Genomic DNA, 9,071 nt, shown 5'->3' on the forward strand with positions numbered 1-9,071 from the left:
GAAGGAATGGGTGATGTTTCGGGTCAAGACCCTTCTTCAGACCATAATCTGTGACATTACTACAACATTACTTCTATTGGTTAAACATCTCAGAATTAGACCATGCACTGGCTTGTCAGCTTTGACAATGGGGTTCAGATTCACATTAGTTTATTGTCACCTTGTTCACATGAATAAATGGCATTACACTCATACAGCAGAGACGCATTGATGCCAGAGATCGCCTCAATTTAGGCTTGTAGCCCATAAAGGTATTCAGGGCCTGCCATCCACAAATAAAATGAGCCTCCATTTTGTTTTTTGAAATCTCTTCACGGCTGTCAGCCTTGCAGAGGAAATATTTGGCCTTCGTGCACAGTGCGGGCTCATACCTCTTGAAAGCATTGGATCTAGACTTTAGCAGAGAGTAATTTACCCTGTTTCTAGTTCAGATATTGTCTTTATTGAAGCACAGTCAGCAACACATTTCTTCACAGAATCTGTGACAATTGAGGTATAGCCATGCAAGCTGGAGGATGTGGTCTTGTCCATGTTCCAGTACATCAACTCAAGGCAGTCCTGATGTAGACCCTCAGCCTTCTCAGACCCCTCTTCTCATTCTTTTTGGTGGTAAATCCTGTTCCAGTCTCTCTTTGTAAGCTGCAAGAGCAGCACCGACAGATGATCAGAACAGCCAAAGTGAGGTTGCGGGATGACGCGATGATGGTGTAGCACTGATCAAGTGCGTTAAGACATCATTTGGGGAAGAAGTTTTACTGATGATCCATTTCTAGAGTTGATCTTGAACATATCAACTTGGAAAGAGGTTTTAACCTTAAGGGCAGATCAGCCAGACTAAGACGACAAATAGGCCATTCAACAAGAACACAATTTTTCAGCCTAATTCCTGTATCATAAGAATACAAGAAAATAGGACCAGAAGGCCCCTCAATCTATGCTGACCTCAACTCCTCTTCTGTGCCAGTTCCCTAAATCTCACAATTCCTGTCTTCAAATATTTATCCATCTCCACCACAAATACATGTAATGATGCAGACTTCACCACCCTCCGGGGCAGAAGATTCCAGAGATTAATTACCCTTTGAAAGACATTTCCATGCATCTTAGCTTTAAATTAGCAGATCTTTGTTTTGCAGCTTATATCTCACCTTTGTGACTCACCTAAAAGAGAAAACTCTGTCAAGCCCTTAGGTAGACACAAAATGCCAGGATAACTCAACGGGTCAGGCAGCATCTCTGGAGAAAAGGAATGGGTGACATTTCGGGTCAAGACCCTTCTTCGGATTCATAGAAACATAGAAAATAGGTGCAGGAGGAGGCCATTTGGCCCTTCGAGCCAACACCGCCATTCATTGTGATCATGGCTGATCGTCCCCAATCAATAACCCGTGCCTGCCTTCTCCCCATATCCCTTGATACCACTAGCCCCTAGACCTCTATCTACCTCTCTTAAATCCATCCAGTGATTTGGCCTCCACTGCTCTCTGTGGCAGGGAATTCCACAAATTCACAACTCTGGGTGAAAAAGTTTTTTCTCACCTCAGTCTTAAATGGCCTCCCCTTTATTCTAAGACTGTGGCCCCTGGTTCTGGACTCGCCCAATATTGGGAACATTTTTCCTGCATCTAGCTTGTCCAGTCCTTTTATAATTTTATATGTTTCTATAAGATCCCCCTCATCCTTCTAAACTCTAGTGAATACAAGCCTAGTCTTTTCAATCTTTCCTCATACGACAGTCCCGCCATCCCAGGGATCAATCTCGTGAACCTACACTGCACTGCCTCAATCACAAGGATGTCCTTCCTCAAATTAGGAGATCAAAACTGTAACTGGACTCAACCCAAAACATCACCCATTCCTTCTCTCCAGAGATGCTGCCTGATCCACTGAGTTACTCCAGCATTTTGTGTCTACCTTCGATTGAAACCAGCATCTGCAGTTCTTTCCTACACATTCTGTCAAGCCCCTTCAGGCTCTTATATAAATAAAGACATCCTGTAAATTCCATGGAATACAGACCCAAACTGTCTAGTCCGTGTTGCTCGGACAGCCCTCACATCCGCAAATTTGTCTTGTGAATCTAGTCTCTTTAGCCATGTGACTGTCTCCAATACCAGTACATTTTTGTTATAATGGTAAGGGACCAAACCTTTGCCCAATATTCCGGGTAAGGCCTCCCCAACTCCCCTGGGGAAGCTCTACAATCGTTAACAAAACCCTCCCAATTTCTGCCTTAACTTAGAAACAAGGAACTGCATAAACGGCCCCATCACCTCTTACTGTAAAGTTGGAAGAAGGGTCCAGACTCAAAACATCACCTTTCCATGTTCTCTACAGATGCTCCTGACCCACTGAATTACTACACCCATGCTCTTTTTTCGTAAACCAGCATCAGCAGCTCCTTGCTTCCACACCCATTACCTGCTGCCAGAGTTTACCCAAAGTTACAGAATTCTCGTTATTTTATTCTGCACAGTTGCCCCACCCCAACACTGACCACCTGTTTCAGGATACTAGTTTTATTGGGGAATGATCAACCAAGATTATGATTAGAATAGAATATTTTCTTCTTCCTTCAGAACCTTGATAACATACATCCACTTCCACTATCGATAGGGAAACAACCAAGCTATCATTGTATCACACATAGAACGTCCCAATTTAAATAAAGGTGTTTGTCAGTGGATTGATCTGACAAGGTGCACTTTAACCACATGTGATTTTTTTCTATTACAAATCTCAAATTGTGGCGTACAGAAGCAAATAAATAAATGATGGGTCTTTGTCCCAAACATTATGGAGGGCACTGTAGATTATCAGCTTCTCAAAGCTGGTAAAACATATCACCCATTATGTGGTATAGCAATATTACTCTTGAACGAAAATAAAAAGTACTGGCAACTCAGGAGGTCAGGCAGTATCTGTGGAAAGAGAAACAGAGTTAATGTTTCAAGGCAGAGACCTTTTATGTGATCAGATGCCTGATCTGCTGAACGTTTCCAGTATTTTGTTTTTATTTTAGATTAGATTTCCAGTATTTGCAGGGTTTTTTTACATTTTCTCTTGGTCTTTAAACATGTTGACACTTTAAATTAGAGCTGATACAATATTGGTATGCCAATTTTAAATGAATGGACCAAGCACACGTTAGATGGGCTGATACCACTTTTTCCTAACACGAGTCTACAAGTTTACAGGTTCACAACCTAATTTAAAATCTAGCGTGCAACATTCAAATGTATTTCCTCAGAACTGAGATTTTCCAATCCTATTCCATGTTCTTTGTCACACTCGACCATCCAGTCAAATTATCACTGCAAGCCAGTGTAGAAATTGATCCTTTAGCAGGATGTAGTGCCACACTCAATCACATGCCCTATCCCTTGGAGGTCAGATTTAAGTTGCCACTGCAACTAAATTCGCAACCCTGTTGCAAAACAAAATTGGAACAAGCCCTCGGCAGATTTTTCTACTTAATTCTAATTATCAGAAAACCTTTCGCATCCACCTCCTTCCGACATAGCAACCAAAATGCAACCTTTTTTTTTATGTTTTTTTTTTTTTAAAAGGTCTGCAGATTTGCATCCAAACTACCTTACAGTGTCAAGACAAGTCTTCTGTGCACAATGGAACTCTGGTAAATTCTACAAAATGTCCATTTTAAATACTGCAAGAGAGGCTTTCTGCATATCTATCTCTCTCTACACTTAAGCCTTCATAGTTGTTGTAGTATGCCCATAATTAAGCTATTTTTGGGCTGGACTCAAATTGGATGATTGTCCAAATGCATGGCAGTCTCAGTAAGACAAATTTGCACCGGTTCCATCCATCCACCATTCTTGGATAAATTACAGATAATGCTGAGTCAGTGAAGAGGGAGATGGATCGCCTGATTGAATGGTGCCAGAATAACAACCTTGCTCGCAACGTCAGTAAAACCAACTTTAAAGAGGATCCACAAACCTCTCATCAAGTGGTGGTGGAAGGAGTCAACTACTTCAAGTTCCTGGGCTTGCATATCTCCAAACATGTGTCGTGGACCCAGCACATTGATGTAATCGTAAAGAAAGCCCATCACGCCTCTATTTTCTTAGAAGATCGAGGATATTTGGTATGTCACCGAACACTCTCTTGAATGACTACTAGTGCATGGCAGAGTGTGTATTGACTAGTTGCATCACAGCCTGGTTCTGCATCAATTGACATTGGGCCTCCATCTTACAGGTGCTGACCTCCACACCATAGAAAGGATCTGTAAGAAGTGTTGCCTCAGTGGACCCAAAACCACCCTGTTGGCCACAATGTAATATTACTCCTGCCATCGGGAAGGTAGTATAGGAGTCGGAAAACTAACACCCATGTGCAGGGAGAGCTTCTTCCCAACCATCAGGCTATTGAACACTTTGAAGTCCAACTGAGCTCCAAACTACAAAGTGCCTTGGCTACATGAGGAACTTTGGGCTTTGTTTTGTTTTTGTACCATATTGGACTTTTTATTTATTGAACTTTGTTTGTTTATTATATTAAATATTGAGCAGTTTACATAATTGTGCAGCTGCAGTAAGAATTCCGTTGTTCTGTTTCGGTACATATGACAATAAAACACTCAACATCTTTTCCTTGATTTTAATAGATGAAAAATTAATCAAAAGCTTAGGCCACAAAACAAAACCACCATGCAGGTTTCTTGTATTTTTTCTTATTTCTAGTTATAGATATTGCAATTAGTAATTCTGATCTTAAGCAACATTCCAATGTTGGTTTGAATTTCATCAAAAATTTATCATAAATACAAAGATACGATTGAAACATTCCTGCAGAAATAATTTATTACTTTCAATATTAGGCAAAAGTCCCCAGACGGGGAGGGGGTGGGGGGGGAAGGAGTGCAAAATGTCACATTTGTATCAAAAGCAAACTGGTAATTTGGAAAATACAAGTCCCAAAATCCAACATTTGCTACATTAGCCACAAAAAAGGAAACAAAATTAGACTGAGGGGGACATCTGGAGAAACATCATCCATAACAGAGGATCAGAAATGACAGTTTGAGAGAAAAAAATGAAATGAGAATTACAATTTACATGGAAGGTTCACCATTTTCTGAATAATGCCATATTTCCAACTGTCAACTGCACAGGGAATTGGTAGAGGGAATCAGAAGATAGTTGATATGGCTGTACACACGTTCTCCCCAATACAAAACTGGACTTCATTTTAATAATTCATGTTGCAGAAACAAAAATCTCACTCACCTAGCTCCCATCCATCATTTCAACCAAGGTTTTATGTACACACTTAAATAACAATTCTGCACTGCATATCATAGCTCGATGAGCAAAAAGGTAGATGGGTGCACAGGTTTACCAGAATGAAGGAATTGCAGATGCTGGTTTGAACTGAAGATAGACACAACATTTACCACCAGAATGATGCCTAGATTAGGGGGTATTAGTTTCAGGGAGAGGTTGGACAAACTTGTTTTCCCTGAAATGCCAGAGATTGTGGGGAGACCTGATAGAAGCACTTAGAAGGACAAACATCCACTGGGCTCTGCAACCTTTACAGAGGCCTTTATCCCCTAACAATTCTACAAGATTGCACCCATATGAAGTAACTGTAATTTCACTAAATTCTTTGACATTGTGGTAACTGTTTTACCAAGATTTTTAAAGGCAGCCAAAGTCATAATAAATTTGACTACAGCCGTTTGTACCCCTATATAGTTATCAAGATCGGACTACCACATTAAAGTCACCATCAACTTTAGTCTCTGCTGGCCAGATGGAACGTATGGCTCAACGGGGTTACCATTTGAGATACCAAACGCTGATGCAATGTGGCCCACCACTAACAGTAGTCCAATGCTTAATATCCCCACGCTTGCCCTCAGTACATAGCATTGTAGCTGCCCTTGCGCAAATCAACAGCAAGGCATAGACAGGAAGTCGATCAAAACTTTCAAATCAAATTTTTTGATCTTTGCCATGTACTAAAGGACTGTTCTTCCTTGTTAATGAGCGAGCTCATAGACACCTTCATTCTCTCTGGAACAAATTTCTACCCTCTGGGAGAACTGCTGAACTCCGATAACTGGCAGTACAGGTCAGTTGCGCGAAATTGCATGTTTCATAAAAAAATTTACACTATAAGCACAGCCATCGGCAAGGAAATAAAATAAATTTGATCAAAGCTATAGAAAATGAATGAGTAACTTTGAACTAACAGAAACAGCCAATCCTGAACAATCTAGAGAACCTACCAATAAACGGGTGAACTAATCAAAATCACTTTATTCCTCATTCTAGAAGTTAAAAAAACTGTAGCACATTACACAGTAACTCTCTTTTTAACAATAGAAGAATCTTTTGACTCGTTCTATTAACTCAGTCTTCAATCCAAGGAAATGTTGGCGCTAAATTGTCACCATAACTGCTGGTGTTACAAACCACATGCTTTCATTGAGCGTGTGCAATCTACTGAAATTTATTACATGCACTCTCTACTTCAAGATGAAAAAGCCAAGCTTAGTGTTATACTTAACTAGCAACTCCTGATATCCCACTAATTCACCGCCAAAGTTCGCCAAAGCCTTAACATTGTGTTACAATATCAATTTTATATAACGCCCTTACATTTATTACTCCATACCCATCAACCCATACCTTGCATCTAACCATCATGCACATGTTAGCCTCCAGGTCTTAGTTTCCGCTCCTCGTTTAGAATTGCACCTTAAAAATATTGCCCCATTTCCCCTCCTAAAACCCATTGCCTCACATCTTTGACCCAAATTTCACCTGATGTCGGTTACCATCCTCACTGACCTGGATGGAATGAATAATTTAAACCAGCCAGCTCGAACAACTTGCGTTAATTATTCACTAGTGTACCCTTCCTTCAATACTAGCAGTGCCAACAAATTGAAAATAGCCTTGCCAAAACCAGCTTGTGTACATTCTAAAACCACATTTGTTCCCACCCAAGAGTGTACATTAAACTATTAAAAAATATAATTTATTTCAGAAATTACTTGGTTTTGAAATTGAACTTATGACCATAGGCAAGTCACTAAATTTGACTTTACTTCTAGTCATGACGTGAACACTCCACATCATAAACGTACCAGATCCTAATTAGTCATAGCCTTTATACTGGAAGTTTGCTCATTAAAGTGTCTGCAATACCAGGTTATCATAAAATGGTAGTTATGCTGGAGTAACTCAGCGGGACAGGCAGCATCTCTGGAGAGAAGGAATGGGTGATGTTTCGGGTCGAGACCCTTCTTCAGACTGATGTCAGGGGAGTGGGCGGGATAGATAGAATGTAGTCGGAGTAAAGGGCCTGTCCCACGAGCATGCGACTCCATGCGGCAAGCGCGACCTAACGTGGTCGCTTGAGCCGTACGGCCTCGCGGGGCCGGTCCCACTTCGATCGCCGGAGCCGTATATGGAGTTGTGCGGAGCTGGTCCCGACATCGCGCGGGGCTCTGAAAAACTGACCATGTTCAAAAATTCCGCGCAGCAACGGCCTGCCGGCCTGCAGCCGCCTCGACGCCGTACGTCACGCGCGGACTTAGCTTGAACTTCATGCCACTCACTCGACCTCCGCGTGGCCCCCGCATCTGGTTTGGTCGCGCTTGCCGCATGCAGGTGGCACCGGCCCTGTACGGGGTGACTCAACCTCCGCGCGACTCCCGCGTCCGGTTTGGTCGCGCTTGCCGCATGCAGGTCGCATGCTCGTGGGACAGGCCCTTAAGACTGGTGGGAGAACTGGGAAGGGGGAAGGGATGGAGAGAGAGAGAGGGAAAGCAAGGGCTATTTGAAGTTTGAGAAGTCCATGTTCATACCGCTGGGGTGCAAGTTGCCCATATGAGGTGCTGTTCTTCCAATTTACACTGGGCCTCACTCTAACAATGGAGGCAGCCCAGGACAGAAAGGTCAGATTGGGAATAGGAGGGGGAGTTAAAGTGCTGAGCAACCGGGAGATCATGTGGGTTAAGGCGGACTGAGCGGAGGTGTTCAGCAAAACGATCGCCGAGCCTGCGCGTGGTCTCGCCGTAAAATGGTATTGTAGCTTAGAAGGGAAAAAAAAAAAAATCACCCAACATCTACACCAACTCCAGCAGCATTAAATTTGTATAGAGTATCATCGTTTTTTGAGCAGGTGGGGCAAGAGAATTAGCTGAGACCATACGACCTTAAACAGTGTAATGGGAAAGAGTGGAAGAAACATTGTGGTTAAGCTATTGAAAGTTCAAGACTGCAAGAAATTGCAGTTGTAGATGTAGCCCAGTACATCCCACAGACCAGACCTCCCCCCATCGACATTTCACGTCACCTCGGAAAAGCATCCAACATCATAGACTTGTTCCACCCCGGGCCATTCCTCCTTCTTCCTGCTCCTGCCCGGCAGAAGGTACATAGGTTTAAAAGCACGCACCACTCGACTCAGGAACAGCTTCTTCCCCTCTGTTATCAGGCTTCCACAAGTTAGGGTACTGTCTGATTCAACCCTACCCCATTATGGACACTGGACATTGTCTATTGAACTGATGCGCTGCAATGCTGAGAACTATATTTTGCATTCTGTACCTTCCCCTTTGCTCTACCTATTGTACTCAAGTTTCACTTGATTTTATTTATGGTATACCTGATCTGTTTGGATAGCATGAAAAAAACTTCTCACTGTATTTCAGTACACAACAATAAACCTAAACCATATTTACAAAAAATAGGGAAAACACCAGGTCACTTGCTATCTTTGCACATCACCCAAATGCTTCATTAATCCCAATCTTATTTTATTCCCCTTACTCAAGGATAACACGGTATCAAAGCAGGTATATGCTGAGAGAAGATTTTATTGCTGAGACCAGTTCCAACTTTCTCCAACGTCCATGCACATATGCTAAATAATCTTAGACATGGACCAAGTCTGGGTAACGATTGAGATCAATAGTCAAACACTATCACAATGATCACGCCTGGCAAAGATAAGTGTTGAGAGATGCTCGTGTGCAATTAACAATAGCAACCTAGTACGGTACAGAATATACACACAAAATGCTG

Source organism: Amblyraja radiata, chromosome 46 (genome assembly GCF_010909765.2).
Source record: "Amblyraja radiata isolate CabotCenter1 chromosome 46, sAmbRad1.1.pri, whole genome shotgun sequence".
NCBI classification, from domain to species: Eukaryota; Metazoa; Chordata; class Chondrichthyes; order Rajiformes; family Rajidae; genus Amblyraja; species Amblyraja radiata.